Consider the following 20,500-nt stretch of genomic DNA (forward strand, 5'->3'; position numbering starts at 1 on the left):
ATGTGATGCTACCTGCTTGGTTCTTTTTGCTTAGGATTGCCTTCGCTATCTGGGCTCTTTTTTGGTTCCATATGAATTTTAAAATAGTTTTTTCAATTCTGTGAAGAATGTCATTGGTAGTTCGATAGGAAGAGAATGAAATCTATGAATAGCTTTGAGCAGTATGGCCATTTTAATAATATTGATTCTTTCTATCCATAAGCATGCAATGTTTTTCCATTTGCTTGTGTCATCTCTGATTCCTTCAGCCATGTTTTGTGATTATCATTATATAGATCCTTGATTACCTGTATTCCTAGGTATTTTATTATTTTTGTGGTAATTGTGAATGGGATTACATTCCTGATTTGGTGGTCAACTTGGCTGCTGTTCATGTATAGGAATGCTAGTGATTTTTGAATATTGATTTTGTATCCTGAGACCTTATTGAAGTTGTTTATCAGCTTAAGGAGCTTTGGGGCTGAGACTATGGGATTTTCTAGACATAGAATCATGTAATAATGCTTTTGAGTTGCTAGAAACACAGCAGAAAAAACTTTGAAAAAAATTATTCAATGTGAAACTGACTTTCTTATACAAAAGAGGCAATAATTTTTGTTCAAAATTGCCTGCAAGTCCATCTATCCATTCTATCCAGAGCTATGAATATGTGCATTTCCACAAAGACCACTCTCCCAATTTTACTCAAAGCATTCTTCAGGTTTACAGGCTGGCCTCCCTGAAGCCTTCTTTCTTAACCTTCTTCTTTTTTTGTTGTTTGCCATTTTGAATCTCTAATTGTCACTGCTCTGAGGGGCCCATGGTTCAGAACACTGTAGCAAACATAGATACTCCATTCATTATATGTCAGCATGACTTCACATTTAAAGGACAGCATCCTTCAAATAAAAGTGCTGATTGCTCACATTGGAGCTGCCCATGAATACACTTACACATATTTATTGAGAACCTGCTTAGGTGTATAGGTGACACCAAACTTTAAGTTTCAGTGGTGAAAGTCACTCCAGGTTGTTTGTCTCAGGAAATTTATATTAGAAAGGTTAGGAATTTGAATCAAGTCTAGTGAAAATCTGAAGGCCAATAAAGCAATTGGGATCTCCAGTTTTGTGTCTTTTAGAAAGGCTCAAAAATGGCCAGTGGGTATCTGGTAGACCAAGAAGAACAGAGCAAGGTGGATTCCACTAATGTGTATCACCAGCAATCATTTTTAAGATATTCAACAAAAGGTCACACATACTAAGGCATTCTATTGAAATGTGTTAATATTGATAATGATAAATATGTAGAGATTATTTTCCCTTGCACTTTCTCCTAGGACACTTCTCAAACGTACTGTATCATATTAAAAGTAGTCTGAAAGAGTATTTTAAAACAAGTTGCATTAAGGATACTACATTTCAAACTTTACACTTTATTATATAATACAAAGCTTACATTGTACTTTCCCTGCTTCCTGCCCCTATGAACTATTACATTAATTTATTTTCCCTTGATTGACTATCCCTGTGCAGTGGAGATAAATCCTTTTGAAGCTACACCACTAACACACCAATATTATGGACCCTTATTATTCTCATTCACCATTGAAAAAGGGATGTCTAAACAGGCTAGCTAGATTTCCAAAAATATCAGAAGACAATACTGGCAAAATCCAGCATAAAATCGATTCTTCATTTTCAAACGATGAGCATTTACCACAATGCCAATATACATTTTAACGCTGGCACTAAACTTTTGTTCTATGTTAACCTTGGTCAGAAGTCAAGTTTCCTAAAGTCTTTTTGATTGACCAAGAAAATTACTCTGGAATCATGAGGCTTATGTTTTTCTAATATACCAACCAACCAACCAAAAATAATATGTGTCTCAGAGCTATCCTTTGAATGAACTTGGCCGTATCTCAGAATATTAATAATGAATCGTAAATGTTTGATAAGCAAAGAACATGATTATAGGAAAGAGAAAAAAAAACTGAGGAACATGTTAGTGACAAATAACTTTTTTTTTCATTTTACAATAATGGGAAATATCATCTAGATTCCTGCTGAACAGAGTGAGTCTGGAAAAGGGAGCATTAGGAGGTTGTATAAGTTTTCTAATGAAATCAGACGTCATTGCTTCAGGCCATGTTCTCTTCTTTTAGATCTGTACAAGGAGCCACCTATACATTGCCAGATGAAATGTCTTTCAATAACAAGGCTTCAGGCTGGCCCAGCTCTTTTGCTTTCAGCTCTGAGTTCTATGACCAACAGGGGCTGTGTGATGCATTCCAACTTCAGGGCTTCCCTTGTGGTTATGGGTTATGTAAAGTCCTGCTAACCCCTAGGGTTCAGCTTCTCTCCAACTGCTCCATTGTTCTTTCCTAGTGAGTCTGAGTTCCTTGGGGAGCCTCTTCCTTTGCATATATGCTGAAAATGATCATTTCTTAAAAGAGTCCATTTGCCTTGGAGAGAGATCTGAGTCTCTTATACTCCTTCTTAGTTCTCTGAGTTACTAAATCTTGTCCCAGAAACATGCAGCAACAGGCAATTTGTCTTCTCACTTTTTTTTTTTTTTTTTTGCTGTTGCTGAGCTTCAAGCCCTGTTGTTTAATTTTGACACACACACGTATACAAATATATAAAATATATATAACACATATATGTAAAATATACATACGATGTTCTTCAGGACTGTGCTCAATCTTTACAATTATTACATAATTTAATCTTATTTTATGCTTTCAGAAACTCCTTAACTAGGTTTTTAATCCCCATTTTACAGATGAGAAATCTGAAGGCCAAAATAAATGATGTAATTTATTTAACATCAGACAGCTTGGATATAGCACACTGATCCAAGATTTCAGGTTCCAAATATTCTGTTGTTACTCTAAATTATACTACTTCCATTGGCCAGATCTGTAGACAGCATGTCTTGACCTTTATTTTTCTTCATGATATTTATCACTGACACTATATAACTCTGCCACTTAGGGCCATGTGACCTTAAGGAACGCACTTCACCTGTTTGTGCCTCATCTGTAAGATGGGAATCATGATGATACCTACCTTAAAAAGGGTTGTATCAAGGGAGTTAATGCATGTAAAACAATGAGAAGAATCTTTAGCCAATTGTAAGCATGATGTAAGTGTCAATCATTATTATTATTAGTAGTAGTACATTTATTTGTTTGGGGTTTATTATCTGTCTCCTACGCAAGAACATAACCTTCTTAACCACAAAGACTTTGTTTTGTTTACTACTATATTCTCATTGCAAGAAGAGTGCCTAGCACATAGTAAGGGCTTAATAATTATTTATTCAATGAATGAATGAATGCATAAATGACTTCAAGTCTTCATCATCCTTTTTCCGTGACTTTTGGAATTTGGCTGCTAAAGTTCATGAGTGGATGAACATAGTGTTTGATGTCACAGCTGCACACACTTGGTCCAGCACCCCCATATGCCTAGATACAAAGTGGGCATCACTTGTGTTCTTTGTTATGCCTCATGCTGATGGCCTTTTCCCCTGACATCTTCTTCCCACAGGCCTCATGAATGGCCAAGCCATGCTCCATTTCCTTCAAGTTGTTCATTTCTCTTCATCTCATGAAAGTGAACCTGTCCTCAATTTCATTGCCATAAGATCTCCTCTTAGTAGGTGATGCCTAATTACTCTTTCCAATTAGCATGCTATTCAAATTTGTCTAATGTTTCTTCCAGCTCTAAAATTTGATGACCACTGATCTGATGTGACTGTGTGATTGTTTCACAATTTGATGTGTGTGTGATGATATTAGTATGTACAATACATGCTGTTTACCTCTATCTAGTAACAAATGTCTACATTTGTTACTAGAGTAAGCTTTAGGGGTAGAACTCGAGTCTCAAAGCTCACGTCTTGGGGAAAAAAAAAAGATCTGGTATTGATAGAAACTTGATAAATCCCTTGTTATAGCACATGTTTTTGTTTCCCAGAAGTAGGGCAAGAGCTCTCTGGCTTATCCAATCAGCTTCTTCTCCTGACTTTAGTAGAGACACAGGCTTCATTACTGAGTTGGGAATTTAACTTCCCTCTGTCCTATGAAAAGTAGAAGATTTTCCTAAGAGAAACCTTTAGTGAGAGCAGAACAGAAAAAAGAGCAAAGAACTAACTGAAGGAGAGAGCAAGAAATCAGTGTAGTGTGTGGCAGCAGAAGGGAAGTGACAGGTCAAAGAAAATAGGAGAGAAAAGGAGAGCGAGCTACCCAAGTAAACAGGAAAAGGGGAGGAAATACAAGGCAAAAGCAGACAGCAGGGGAATTGGCATGACAAGAAAGTGGTGAAACACAGAGGATTCCACCAGACAACAGAAAGCCCAGTAGAGAAGAGTGGGCTAGGATAAAGAGACAGGAAACAAATGGATTAAGACATAGAGTAGCCATTGCCAGTTACCTGGGTAAGAAAAGATTGGTGGCCTAAATATAATGCAGATTGTTCATTTACAGTTCTGACGGTTTAAATTATTTATGGTACACCTCGGTGCTTCACTTAATCATATTAAATTACAGTTGTAATCTTATTAATTACTTGCAACCAGCTTTCTCACTGTACCATGTATAGAGGACAGCTTATCAAGGGGTAGAAGTGCTATAGCTTCACTTTTAATCCAGTAGCATCCAGTACACGAATTAGCCTTACATTGTTAGAATCTTCCTGATGATGACTGGCTGAACTAAGCATTAGTCTTGACAATACAAGTACTGCTGTGCCCATTTACAGAAAGGGAAGCAATTCTTTCCCGGAAAGTAAGATATGATTTAAATGCTTTGGCCTAATTCGCTGTGAAAAAGGACATGGCCCAGGTAGGGCTTCGGGAAAAGGCAATTAACACATGTGCATATGTCTCTCTCCATTCACATCACCCAGCCTAGTCCAAGTCACCACCATCTCTTCACTCGCATTGTTACATTAGTCTCTTAGCCCCTTTTCCCACCTCCACCTTTGATATCTCTAGTTATTCATGAGGTCCAAAATGAACTTTTAAAAATAACACCACACTATCTCTATTTAGACTTTTCAACAGTTTCCCATTGCACAAGGGATACATTACCACAAGGAATTATACCAACTTGCCCTTGCAAACCTCATCTTAAGTTCAACTGTGCTGATCTTCATTTTCCTCCTCAGATGCGCAAATGCTTTCCCATCCCAGGGACTTCATGTTTGTTCTGCCCCCAAACTAAAACACTCTTCCCTGTTCTTCATCTGTCTAACCAATATTCGTGCTTTCTGTGTCAGCATAAACACTGTTTTCCTCAGACAAGCTTTCCTGACTCCCAGCCTAGGCCAGGCCACTTTGAGGTGTGTGCTTTCCATAAATTTTACTTCTTCTATACACATCAATTCACATAATTATACTTTAATACTTACTTGTATAATTGTTCGTGTGCTATGACCCCCAGTTGGCTGTAAGTCCTATAAAGACAGAGGCCACATCCATCTTGCACATCCCTCTGTTCCCAGCACCTGCCATGGGTCCTATCAGCTGACAAGCACTCGATATATTGTATGAATAAGTAAATAAGATTCTAATTTCCAACATCCTAGACTTGTTTACAGTCCCACGGAGCCTGCTCGGGTAGAGCACATGCAATGTTTCCTATGCATGTGTTTGCAGAGAGAAGAGAGAGAAGCCCTTCTGCTTCTCCCACGCGTTACCATTCTGACCAGACTCAGTGCTGAAGCACTGATGAGAGGGATGGAGACAGTGAGCCTGTGAGTGCTGTGTGCAGAACAGCACTTGCCTTTGTCCCCCATGAAAGTAATGTGATGCTCGGTGTCCACAATCTTTTAATCTGGCTGCTGAAGGGTGAGAATTTGTGGTCCTTTTCTGTTAAGATGGAATCTTGCTGAAGGTCAGAATGTGGTTAGAGTCAAAGAGTGGCATCACTAGCACTGTGTATAAAAGAAAGAATACAACTCGGATCTTTGGTTCTCTACCAACTTGACTCACTTTCTCCACAGCAAGGCTCATGTTATCCTTTCCTAATGGAGTTTAGGATGCAATTGCAGTCCTCTTCAGACAAGTCACCTGTCCCTTTTGCTTTATTCTGAAACAATGGAGTCCAAAATATGTACTTCTTATGTAGTACAGTGACTAGCTTCTAACATTCCAGCATGGCTATCTCAAGGACTTTTGACTAAATGCTGCCAGTTCGTTTGGAGTGATCTCTGGCAGGGCCAGATTCAGCATAATGTAGCTTCCTGTTGTCTTCCTATATTCCTGTATGTTATTGTAAATATATTGACATAAGCTGACCTATTATACATGCTTGTTCCCTTCTATGGTGATAGGGACTAGGAAAGACAATGCACTGTTCACTCTAATGTAAGGGCTCACATATAATTCTTACAATTTGATGATTCTCTTCTGGCACCCAAACCTGCTTGTAGCTTTTAGGATTCATGGCCACTGGTGGCATTAAACACTTAGGGCCTGTCATCACAAAAGGACACCTTGTACACAATTATCTTTCCAAAGGCTAGATCAGCCCACGTCAATGTCATGTTTAATATTTAAACGCACTTTACTGTCATTTGTATCTGTTTACTCAGTCACCATCTGCAAAACCACTGTGAATAAAAATGGAACTTGTGGGGCAAGAAAAATATATTGAGAATCATTGAGTTGGACAGACCTAGTGAGAAGGTTGTGTCTATTCAAACACCTGTCTTCCACCCTCCCACCATCTGTGCAATCACTTCACCCTTCAGCCTCACTAGTCCCCCTAACAATTACCCTGTCAAGAGGAGAGTGCAGCTCAGGTGGATTTAATGTGGGTTTAATATGGCCTGTTGAGTTTAATGTTTAATGTTGATTTCCTTTAAGTAACCATTTCTGTTCTTGCTATAAATCTATGTCTATATGTCTATGCTAATTTGGATGATGAGGGCAATTTGGATTTAAGGCAAGAGCCAGTTTATATGTTTTATGAAGAGATTATAGATCAAATAAGCAGACGATAGGCCTTCCAAAGCTATAAGTGAAAACAGAAAAATGATGCATAATTCACAGGTTACAGTGAAGTTAAAAGAGAGGGTTAATATTTTAATGTGTTGTTAAGAATTCTTTCACTCAAATTCTCAATCCGAATCTAGTAGTCATCTATATACTGCTATAAAGGAAAAGGAAGAAGTTAATATAAAATCCAGACCTATTATCTGTTATTGGGTGTGATGCTAGAGAGTTTATATTCATTTTCTCATCTAATAAAACAACTCTTCAAAGTGGGTATTTTAAAGACAAAGAACCTGAGGTCAGAGGGTTTAAATACATTGGGATACCAGCCAAAGTCTGATTCAAAAGTATGCATTTTCCTCCCTACATGGTCATATTATTTACCTGGTGATAGTACATCCATAGTTGGAATGATTCAACCCTCTAAGGGTCTCACCTCACCATGTGTAATACAGTATATCACCTAAAGGACAAAAATGATTAGAAAAAAAATGAAAACTGTAAGAAATTGTCCATCCAATTACTTAGACAGCATTCAAGCTCAAAGCATTTGGATAACCACAATTGTTCTATTTCTATTTATCCGAGGCATATTCCTTCATTGCCAACTATGTGTCAGGTGTTGGGACTGACATTTTGGATAGAATTATAAGCAAGATGGAAATGCTCTCTTCTCTCACAGAGCCAAGTACCTACAGAGGACAGTGCAATGCAGATTGGCCTCTGTAGATTCTGAAGCAATATAGGGCTCAACGTTGCCTGCCTTAGAATGTGAGAAAATAAGTACAAATAGATGCTGCTTCTTTGAAGTAATGTATAAAATTTAAAGAAGATAGCAGGATCAGTAGTGTTTTATATTTCGTCAGGCTTTAAATATTTATGTTTCAGATACACTTTGACCATGATATTTCATAAATATGAGGCAAGTTGTTAAAGGAGAAGTTTGTGGTTGATTTCCTGAATTTGCCAACATGTTGACACCACCAAGTACCTTTATATTTTGCAGGTATACTGAGGAAGAGAATAGTTGGCCTTCAATGCCAATACACAGCACCTCAGTGCTGAACTAAGGTATTCCTATCTAAATGGTAAGGTACTTAGTATCATTCAGCAGGATGCACAGATCATAAGTCCTTCCCAAAGGAAAAATTGCTGTCTTTCAGAAAAGAGCCAAGAGTAGAAAGAGGTGCTCACTCACTCCTCATCCTTTGAATTAGTAAGGCCAATCAACAAATTCATAAGAGATACTTGAGCATGTCACATCAATTTCTTTGATTTTTAGATGAAATGTGCTTTGTGTTGCTCTCAAGTTAGACACTCATTATGCATAATTAGCCCCTTACATGGAACAGCTGCTGGCTTTTACAATGATTTCAGCCCAGAGCTGAGTGTACCCATTGTTGGTGTTTACTGTGGTGAACTTAATCAAATTTGTGATATATGCATCATTTGATGTAATTATCAAATATAGGGGGAAAAAAACCTAGAGAAAAGCATGGCGTGTTCATCTTCACTTAGAAAAGTTAACTCTGAAGTAATTATGGGCTATTATGCTGGAAATTATTTTAATGTTTTTAAAAATGAAAATTATTTGAATTTAATACTAAATACAATTCTGTGATTGCTTATGAAAAAGAGGTACCAGTATGTTTCCCATGAGTGAAGAGGACTGAAGAGGCAATCAAATCACCAGGATAGGCCTCCATGGATAATCCAGGAATCGGGAAAACTTGGCCTTAACTCTGACTTTCAAACTTTGCTAACGTATTTAATCTCTACTTTTCCCATTTATAAACTTGGAAGATAATCATCAAGAAGCATGCACATGTAGCATTCTAAACACTTTAAGATGGAAATTGTTACCAAAGATATGAAAAATGTAATTCTCAGCATATAGTCCTAAATTGAAACACCAAAATGGTTTGTCTATGCCACAAAATTGGAGATCTTGTAGTGGATTCTGTTGTGATGCTTTATGCATTTTGAGAAGTTAGGAAAACTTAGAGGAAATGTAATGTAATCATTAAGCAGTATTCTGCCCCCTTTTACTTTTGAAGTGTACATATCTCTCATTCAGTCTGTTGGAGATACACTGGAATTGGCAATCATTGTTTCACAAATAAGATAGCTGAGGAAAGGGGAACTTGCAAAGTCACAGTGGGTTAGATGAAGAGATATTGCCACAGTTCTTTAGTTTATACCTTTTTATTCTTAATCCTACCCAGATAGATAGAGATGTAGAAATTTAATATACCATATTTTAGACTACAAAGGTCTAAAATAAAAGCTGTGTCATGAGCACAGTGATCCTTTTTCAAATTATGAAAGTAAAATTTGGCTAAGGGAATATATTCAAAATTTTAACTGCCAATGTACAATATTTCTGTTAAATCAGCTTTCCTGGACTGTTCTAAATATCATTTATGGCATTGAAGCAATGTGTTTTGGAGTGATGGACTCTGAAGGCTGTTCTGGAAGTTAGAGATTCTAATTATTCTTTTTGGGATAAAAAGAATAATTTGGTCACTATTTATTTTGGGAGAAAATTATTACCAATTATTTTATTTCTAAATAATCTTTAATTGAATTCAACTAGTTCTCAATATAACTGACTGCATTCAACTTCTTTTGCCAAGTTAATTTGATTGAGTAGATTCACTTTATATTCAAGATCCTTTTTAAAATTCTCTTTCATAAAGCAGAACCCTATAAAATTGAATAAGAAAATAATCACAAAGGATCATTTTGCATATTGTCTGCTTCTGGAAGAGACAATGCCATTTATCACGAAAGGAAGCAAAATCATTTTTGAAGTATGATTACCTAAGGTTATTCTGTAACCAGAGGTCTAAGTTGTCTTATAAGCATCATTTTCACAGATAACTTCCTTGTGACTTATTCCATTTGCAGACATGTAGAAGCCCTCAGTATAAAAATATATAAAGAAAATTTCCCATCAACTATTTCTTACTCCAATCTAAAGGACATAGAAAATTTTAGCTTACAACAATTCTGTAAATGCACTTTAATGATGGGAAAACACAGTCTCCACTGAAGTACATGGGCTTTAAAAATAAATCACTTTAAGTAAATCTTTTCAAAAACAAACAAAAATCATATTAACAAAATGTATTTAAAAGACCTCAAATATTATCTTTCCATACTTTTGAATTACATGTTGAGATGAAAGAAAGAGAGAGAGCGAAGGAAGCAAAAAAGAAAAAAGAAATGAAAAAAGGAAAGAAAAAAGGAATTATCTGTGTTTCTACAACAAAATAATGGAAAGAGTTTGCACTGGCTACTTAGGACAAAGGCTGATGCAGAGTGACACTTCATGCCAACAAAAGGATATTGAATATTCTGCCTTTTCTTAGAGATGCTTTGGTATTTAACATATTGATATCTTCTGACAATTTTCCTAAAGGATATTAAAATTATCATATGATAGGTGCAGAGATTTCACTACTCAGGACCATTTATCTTTTTTAAAAAAACTAAAATACATATTGTTCTTTAGATACATTTTTGTCCTCTAAAGAGAAAATTAAAGCAAAGTCAACATTGAGATGAAGTAATAGCAGAATGCAGAGACTTGGAAAATGCCAAATTTTCATAGTTTTGTGTTGATAGCAATGTATGTGGTGTTACTACAGAGAGATCTGTTAAAAAGGCTAAGAAGAATATATTCTAATTCATAGAATTCCCATTGAAGACATTCAGAAAAAAAGAGAAATCTTTCCAAAATTATGCAAATGAAGCATATACAATCTGTGTCTAGATGACAGTGTGTTTTCAACTCTCTCTCTTCCATTTTGTTATGACACACTTCAAGATTTTATCACAGAAAACTACAAAAGGAAAATCACTTCAGTATACAAACATATGCATATATTCAGGGAGGAAGGATTTAAAGCATTTACATTAATAAATCAAATTTGGGAGCGGTTTTCGTGAGTAAGTTATAGATGGGCCAATCAAGTAAGTATAACCACCAGTAAAAGTTAAAAAAGGAAGCATATTATTTGGGTCATCTTCATGAGTTCTAATTAAAATTCATATGGAGAGTTATTTTTAAAAATCAGCTGGGCCACTGTCTGATTTTCAACCAAGAACTGAAAACCACTGGTTCATCTACTTATTGAGAAAAATATTATTGAATACCGGCTGTATGCCAGCCACCATTCTATCTGTATGCCGCATGCCATTGTAGGTGCTAGAGGGGAAACCAATAACCAACTTTTGTTTTGTTTTCTCATACTGATGTCTCATGAAGACAAATGAGAGAGAGAACACAGAAGACGGCAACAGAGGAAGCTTTCAAGAGAGAAAGGGAGAAGGGGGATTTTCAGATACACTATCTACCGATGATCATCAAAGCCTTTATATTTGGACAGTTTATTTTTAAAGCAGTAATTGTCAAAGCAGTAATTGACTTATACCAAAGCAGGCAAAAAATGGTTTGGCTCCTTTGCTTCTTAACAGTGAGCAGTCTGTGCAGAGAGGCAGGCCTGAGCTCTACTTCCAGCTCCACCACTGAGTTCCAAGTTTCTCAACCTTTCTGGGCCTCAGGAACCTCATCTGTACAACAAGGGACTAAAAACCCTTCCAGTTCTCCCTGTTATTCATCTGAATCCTGGCCAGGCACCACAAATATGTGTTACTGTGTGACAGTAAAATGTTTGGCATAGCCTGCAAATGGCTCATCAAAAATTGTTTTTCATTCCTAGAGAAAATAACTGACAACTTGTTCTACTATAGTTGAGTTACAAGCATCATCTTTAAATATGAAACAGAAAATCCTGACTTTTCCTGTTAATGTGAATTAAGGAGAACCCAAAAGCAAATATTTGCTAGAATGTACTTTATACTAACTCCTAAGTTACTTGCTTAAAACAAACAAACAAAAAACAAACAAACCCAAGCTTGTTTTAGATTATATACTGAGCTCTAAATATGAGCAGATAGATATATTTAAAAAAAAAGTCTTCTGATATACATTTATTTTTCCTAAGTGGATGTTGAATCTCAAGTCCACATCAAAAAAAGAAAATTATTCCTTTATCCCAAGTGTAGTCTGGGGCAGATTTTCCATGATTAAAATCTTCAAATATTTTCTTGACCCAGACTTTACTCCATTATCTTTTTTGTTGTTGTCATTTTTGTTCCGATTCAGACAGACATATGAGATCGGACTCATTCTGAGTCAAGCCAAGTTTTTTAACTTGCCAGAAGTGTTGTTTGTGGAAACAGGATTGTGGTGCAGGGAGGACTGGATGACATTCTTAAAATGAATAGTAAATACACAGTTTTCTTTCCATTCCCCATCAGTTGTGAGGTATACGATTGCAGGCACTGGAGTCTGAGGAAGAAAACTGACTTGCATTTTCCTTGAATTTAAACATGTCTATATGTCCTTCTTTTTAAAAAAAAAAATCCCTTGAGTTTCTACTTCTAAAGCTTTCGCCTGGTCTTCCTACTTGTTTCCGTCTGAGGTAATATCCCTGGAGTCTGAAATCACTGATCATATTTTCAAGTGCTAAAATGTCAGTACGAATCTAGATTTTAGTATCACAGGGAGGAATAAATATAGAACCAGAAGAACTTGTCTGAAACTAAGACCTTATTTAGGGATAATAAAAACCACCTAATGTATGTTACTATCATTTGGGTTTCAAAGTAGAATGCTTTTTAAGCACTTGCTTTCAAGTTCCACCCTACTAATAGTTGTAGCACTTTGTCAGGGCTTGGCTTCGTTCTTAAACATTAATTGTTCATGTGTCCAGAAATATATAATGGAATGTCATAAACACAGAAATTTTAAGATCACGCAGTTCACAGAAGTATATTTCCTTACCTCTCATGACCTTTATACCCTTAGGATTTCAGAACAGGGATTATTAGTGCCTAAACCTAATATAAAGCTTCCAGAACTTCCTCTCTCTTCATAGTGAATTAAAGAGTTTTTTTCAACATCATTTTTTTTCGCTCTTCTAGTAATTTTAAAATGCGGGTCTCTACTCCACACAAATAATTTGCTCCTTGCAAATTATTTCTCTAATGAAGAACTACTGTTGCCCTTGCTGTTATTCTTTTCCTTGACTTCCACCTTCCCTTTTTCCTTGCATGTCTCAAGTTTCTTACAAATGCCACTCCTTTTCTTTCCAACCATTTTTTGTTGGCGGTCAGTTCTGGCCGGCATGGGCTCCTTCCAAGTAGGGCTTTCCCTCCGCTTTTCTCCACGGGCTCCTCAGCCTGAGCCTCCAGCAGCCGCCTCGCTCCTTGTCCTCCTCCATATTCTTCCCACCACTCCAGAAAGACATCCACTGTCAAGTTAACCACCGGCCTGGAACTTTTCAAGGAACTTTTCAAAGCTCCTGGGCCTCCCCTCTCCCTCTCCTCCAAGAGCCGTGATCCGAGCCAGCGCACATCTTTTGGAGTTGGGGCGGGCAGCAGAAGCCTTTGGTTTTGCCTGCTGGAAGATTACTGCTTCCTTGTGGTGGAGATACTGTGCTCTTCAGAGAGCCAGTAGTGAGGCTGTCACTCTCCGCCAGGTTCAGAGGGGGTTTTTTTTGTTGTTTTTTTTTTTATTGTCCCTGTCAGTTAGCAGCCCAAGGTTACTGCCAGCTCTCTGTCAGGGCTTTGATTTTTGTCAGCTATGGCCAGGTCCTTTTAGTTATCTGCTATCTTTTCAGCTTTGTTCAGGCTCAGCTCTACTTGTCTACTAATTAGCTCTTTGGAGATTTCCCTTTTAAAACTCACTATCACAGAGGACAGGAACCGTTCAAAAGTTCTGTGCTTCATAGAAATTCCATATTCATCCATATCTCATGCAGCCATATTTTTAAAATTAAAAGTGGCAGGTCAGGCCAATTTAAGGTATAGAAGTAACGTTGTCTATAAAGAGAGACCTTCAGGTTCTTGATCAGGTATGGAGATGAGTGACAGGGAAGGAAAAGGTTTACATCAAAAAACACTGAGGGGTACAAATTAAAAAGAAACGATCACTCTGTATAACATATTCACATTTTCTTTATCTTCTAGTGTGCAAATATTGTGCTAGCTGAATATAAAAGTAGCACAACTTTAGGGTACAAAAAAAAAAACCACACTGTAATAACATCAAGAGTGGTCTTACATCAAGGAGGGCCCTGAGGATGTCTTTGTTGTCAACTTCAGAAGAAAAGAGAGGAACAGAAGAGGAAACTGGCAGAAGGAATAGATGCCAAAGAGAACTCAAAGGATTAGGTCCGGGTGAGGTGATCGGTATTCGAAAACAGTCTGCCTTCTGGCTCTGATCTAAGGGAATAGGCTGGCAGCCAAGCCAGAGGGCATAGCAGCACAAACACACCTTCAGCACACTGCTAGAGGGTTGCCTCAGTGCCTTAGAAATTGCGCTAGCAATTAGAAATAAAACTATGTAAGAGCAATAGGCAAAATACTCTATTTATGGATAAAACTCTGCTTTTTACATAAGTCCCATCCTGGTTGTCCCCTCCACATAAACATACCTTTTTCTTACTTTTTTTGTAAGCCCCCCTTCTTTTTATGCTAAGTGCATTTTTCTTCTGCTAACTTAGTGCAGTTGTAAGTTGCGCTTACATTGCATTTACACACTGTTAATGTCTGCAAGATGAAAGTAAAAACCTTTGAATATATTAATGTTATAACACAGATGTCTTACTTTTTACTCTTTTTTTTAAAGCAAGTTGATGTGGCTAATAATGATGCAGATTGTGCTGGATGGATGTGCAGATGAAACAGGGGAATACAGATTAAATAAAAATTTCTTCAAAGCTTACGTTTGCTTCATAATTTAACTTCTGGGCTTGTCTCAGTGGTAGTGGGTGCGACCAGCCATCATAACATTGTTCTAAAACATCTTGGCATCACACAGAAACAATCACCCAAATAGCATTGCTGTACTTCTTCGAAAACCAAGAAAAGTAATCATGGGGAAAATAAAGATTTCCAGTGGCTCTGTACAGAGAAGCTTGACCCAACTGCTAATAATGGGTAAGCAGTGAGAAATCAGGGACAACGGTTTTGTGCTTAAGAAGCTAACTGCTTGTGTACTACCTTTGCTCTTTGTGGCTACATTCAAAGCGTCAGCAGCCTCTTCTCCCAAATACTGAAGTGGTGTGTGCCAGAGGTAGTCATGTACTCACTCTACCATCCATGGAATGAGTCTATCTATCAACAAGCTCTTTTCAACAATAAACAGAGGGGCATTGATGACATAAGGACTTGGAGCAGGCACAGTCAATTTCTCTTTCATGTATCTGTTCATTCAAGAAGCATTTTTCACATGATATTCCATGCTAGGGATTTTGCCAGGTCCCTAAAATAGGAGGGTGGGTAAGACCCAACCCCCTTCCTCAAGGAATTCATCCTTTAATGGAGAGGACATTTGTAAGCATAAAACCTATAATGTCATCTCTTTTGAAGGCATGAAAAAGTGCTGAGGACCTCCAAGGAGGGAATACACTGTTTTCTAGGCCACATGTGTTGAGACTGTATCTGGGGTCTGCATCTTTCATGTGTGGACAGAAGCTTACCCAGTGGACAAAGATGATGGAGAGACTTGAAGTCATAGATAATCAGCAACATTGGGGATGGTGAGAATGTCAGTGTGGCCAGAGCTTAGGCTGTGCATTTGAGGAGAGGAGAGGGAATAGAGAGAGGCAATAAGACTAGGGAATTGGGCTTGGAGCAGACTACATGGACTCATATGCTAAGCTAAGACATTTAGAATTCACCCTACAGACAACAGGGAGCCAACTGGAACCTTCCACAAAGAGGAAGGATGACAATCAGATGTCCTTTCTACAATAACTCTGATGGTTCTATGGAAAGGATATTGACCCCTCTAGAACAGATTGGTACAAGGAGACCACTTAAGACATGTGTAGTTCTCCAGACTGAGATGATGGTAGTGTCAGCTGAAGAAAAGAGGCTGGATTTAAGAGACACTGTTGGGGGACTTAGATTAGCAGAATAGAATTCTGCTAAGAATTTCTGCCAATGATCACCTCATTATCCTACCTCTTCAATACTCTCTATGCTGAGGTGGGCAGTTCCAATGTAACATGCTGAGAATCCCACGCATCCTTCTGAGGAAAAGGAACTCAGTTCATAGGCATCTAATAAGACACATAAAAAAAAGATCATTCCTCTTCCCTCTTACACTGTGAGCTTTGTGAAGACAAATACCGTGCCCCTATCCAACTGTTTCTTCCAGTACCTAAAAGAGTATTGAAGATGACACACTCTTCTTAATGTTTGAATGAATGAATGAATGAATCTGAATGAGTGACAAAACTGGGATGCAAAAACTCTCCACAGATTGGAAAAAAGCATTGCACTTGTTTAAAATAGTTCCTAGAGTGTAAAGACCACTTTATTTTATTGTGAGGTGGGGAAGTGACCAGTTAATTATAAATAACAACAAACCTACCCACTTGTGCTATTTGGAAACAAGGCGTCCATCCCTCCATAGAAATAAGACTAAGTATGTGTTATTAAGGTAGTGGTCTGTAATGCTGATATCTTGGCTTCCCAAGTGATACTCACAGCATGAATATATGGATACATGGCAGATTTGCTTCAGGGAGTGGCTGTCCAGGCTGTGTGCTTTTGGAGGTGGCGAGCTCTTGATGCTGCAAGAGAAGAGAGCCATCAGCTGATGTTACTTAAGAAAAAGTAGGGAAATGGGGCTGACAGAGACAGTTGAGCAGGCTGTGCCCTGCACAAGAGTGCTGCTGAGGAACCAGTAGTGACTAAAACCTAGGCGCTGTTTCCAACTCGAGGGGGATGTTTCTTTAATCACACGTAAGTCCTGGGTAGGAGAATGGCGCCCTGGATTTAACAAAACTAGAATGAATGGAAAAGAATACTTCTGAGACTAGTTTCCTGGACAATACCCCAAACCTACTCATCCCCTTGTCTTCATAGTGTCCATTTTTACTATCTGCTCCTTATGTCTGTGGCATTCAGGCTTCACATCAGTCTTACTGTTTGGCCCTTCTCTCCTGCACTCAACTTGGCGGGTATAGCCTTAAAGGGGTCTAAGAGGGAACAAGCACATGGTGCCTTTAAACGTGACTGACACAGCCATCTGTCGGGGCTGACAGCATCCGGGCAAGATTACTCTCCATGCTCATCTGGCCAACTGGTCGGCTGCAGGACCCTAATAATCACATTAGCAGAGCAGGAGCATCGCCCACTGGATGAAACTTCAGACATTACTTATGGATGAAATGAGGTCAGAAGAGGTCAGAGAAAACAAGAGATGAGCTGGCCATGACAGCTGTCCAAGCTGCCCTTGAGATGCAACATCACAGCATCCGGGCCGGGGCTGTATCTTCCCACAGAGCAGGGGTTCTGTCCACGAGAACCACTGTGGCCTCACTGTGTTTCAACCTGGGGGCAAGTCTCCTGGGCAAAGCAGCTGTCCTGGAGGAGGAGAAGGCAAAAACAAGCTAACACTGCTTTGGAAATAATGAAAGCATTAAGCTCAAATTTATGCTCTTCTTGTGAGCTTTACTGCCAGGCTGGGAGCTCTGTGAAAGCAGCTATCAGCATTGTGGTCAGCCCTTAAGCATCTATCTGGATGAAAGCATGTATGCAGCATGAACTGATGGTTTGATGAGGGCAAAATACCCAGTATACAGCCTTGTACAGAGACCTGGGTGGAGAATATCTTAAGAGCAGCTCTCATGGAAGAAAAAGAATTTTAAGTATATTTCTTTGGTTGTATCATTAAATAAAAAGACTGAATCCTGTGAATGATAATGCACTGTTGTCTGTCTAATTTTCTAGAGTAGAAATGTGAAGTTAGAGGTTCACTTGGAGAATTATAACAAGATTTACTCCATTTTCAACAAGCATGAAACCACAAATAAAACTTTAAAACAAACTTCTTTCAGCTTTTTATAAATTGTCCTTTACCTAGGGTCAGAAACACTAATGAAGGGAATAGATTTAGATACTTCTTTAGATAGTTCTCATTAGTAAAATTCCTATTTTTCTGCACAAGAAAATAGCATAATGTATTGAGAATTGGTCATTCCATTATGTGTTGCGCAAGCCTGGTTTTAATTTCACCTTAAATGTTGTTCCAAATAAAGCTATCACTTAGAATAAAATACAAATATAATGCACACATTTTGTGAAAAATAATAATTACTATTAACCTCAAGGAGCAAAAGGTTAAAAAGAGCAGAGTTCCTATTTTCAAATGTAATAATCAGTCCAATTTGGAGCCAAGGTAGTAAAAACATGTCTCAAATTTTTACTCCAAACATGATGAGATCAAGAAATTTTCCTTCTGGAGAGAAAAAAAAATGCATTTCTAAAATGCAAGCACTTTGAACATCTTGCTCAATTCCAAATGCAGCCTCCTTCTGTTGCACTTTATTTTAATGCTTTTCTTTTCACAGATGAAAGTTTGACTTAAAAAAAAAAAGGTACAAGAATATGCAGATAGTATGAGAGTGATGGCTAGGAGGGATAGCAATAGTTTATGTGGTCTGGGAATTCTCTACCATGTCACCATCCTCCCCCTTCTGTAAGTGTAGCAAAATAATTGGCCAACATAATTAAATATGAATCTGCATAACTTCAGACTCTGAACGCCTGATCAGTCCTTTGATAGGCTAAAAGGAGTGCTTCACCAGCCATGTATTCTGAAAGCAACGTGGAAAAAGCTGTACTTTCTCTGATTTGTGAAAAAAAATTGCTTCTTCTGTAAATACGGAGCACAAACTTGACATTTCCTTAGGAAGTCATCTGAAACCTTAGCATGTATTTATCACAAGTGCAGTGGTGGCATATAATAAATTACAGTCCTTCTATCCCAGTTTCCCCCACCAGTATTCACATGTTCTTGAAAGGAAGTTTTCAGCTTTATTTCAGAGAGTACAGTGCCATAGAACTAAAATAAAACAAACAAGTAAGAAACCACAATGTAGGAGTGATTGGTAGTTGGAAAACATGTCAATGGTATTTACCGAAAACCCATGGTGGGCAGAGCCCTTTGCCAGCTACCATGAAAAGGTAAAAATAAAATGGAAAACAGATTTTCTTCCTTCAAAGTGCCTATAGTCAAACAGAAGAAATACATACAAACAAATGTATGTGAATGTACAAAGAGCACATACATTTCAAAAAGTCAGAGCATGCAAAACCAATTACAATCAAACACAGGAGTTTATGCAGAGGCTCCCGACTGACAGGGTGACTTCATTTGAAATGGTCCCAAAACTTCAAGTGCCAGGCACACAAGCACAGCTGAGTGACAATATTGTCCACAATAGAAACTTGTTCATTTTCTGTCAAAGCATTTATTTGTTGTGAGATAGGACAGGAGTTAACATAGTTTGATCATATGATAAAAGGTTTCATCAAATTAATCCCATAATTGATTAACTCACCCTTCTGTTGATTGTTTTACAAAGCCTATGGATTTTATTTCAACTTAAAAAAAAAAGATAGTTTATAGACTTTTAACTCTTAATATTTTAAAAACGAACCTGAAAGATTTTTTTAAGTTTAATTGGGAAGAAATGAGACACATCACTGTGTTAACTTACGGTTTTTAGAATTAAAAGGCAAGAAATGAGACAGTATTTTAACAGATTTTTTCTCCATCTCTAAGAATCATTAACAAAGACTATACTTTTAGTTTTACTATCATTTTCATATTTAGTATTTTAGTATAATAGAGAAAGGAGAAAGTGTCTTGTTCTAAGGAATAATCTCTCAGAAAATTCTATTGCAAACAGAATTCATGAATATTCAAAAAAGTACAGAAATACTAGATTCCATTTGATAAACATTTATTCCATAACACGGTGATGATACCATCACAAACAACTTTGATTACAGGCAGGAACATGAGTATAGTAAGAAGTTACTGATCATTAAATTTGATTTAAGAAAGCAAGGAGATGAGCCAATTTTTAACAGGATTCACTCTGCCTAAAGAGCTATACTTACAACTCTACAAGTGAATATTCAGACTAGTTAATCACAATTTTTACATGTATGGGTTATCACTTATTTTGAGAAGCAGTGTGGTGTGATTTAAGTGATAAGAGCACGATTTGAAATCCATCTCTGCCATAAATGACCTAGATCTCTAGTCTTCTTTAACATTTTCATATGCAGTCTATGATTATAAGAAATAATATGCATCTAGAAGTATTAGAAACCCAAAGAATAAAAGGATCTGTGGAGCTGAGGTAAAATTGGCATACATAAATTTCTCTATTTAAATTATATTAATTTAATTTCAGGAAACCCTATTAATTATAACCTTTCCATAACTACTTAATAATTGTTATTTAAAATTATAAACCTGGAAAACTTGAAGTACCTTCTGAATCATTAGTATTGGAGACTGTCTACATGTATTTTATTTGTTTACATATATTAATTCACATCAAACTGCTATTCAAAAAAATAAGGTGGTGGACTTCAGATGGCATAGCATAAAACAAATCAAAACAAAAAGAAC

At 37.3% G+C, this 20,500-nt stretch overlaps 1 pseudogene; it reads left to right on the top strand.

The window, feature by feature from the left end:
* Window positions 1–5,008: 5,008 nt before the first annotated feature.
* On the top strand, window positions 5,009–5,879 carry LOC129034613 (uncharacterized; annotated as a pseudogene).
* The last annotated feature ends 14,621 nt before the right edge of the window (window positions 5,880–20,500 follow it).

The sequence above is a fragment of the Pongo pygmaeus genome, chromosome 3 (genome assembly GCF_028885625.2).
Source record: "Pongo pygmaeus isolate AG05252 chromosome 3, NHGRI_mPonPyg2-v2.0_pri, whole genome shotgun sequence".
Taxonomy (NCBI): domain Eukaryota; kingdom Metazoa; phylum Chordata; class Mammalia; order Primates; family Hominidae; genus Pongo; species Pongo pygmaeus.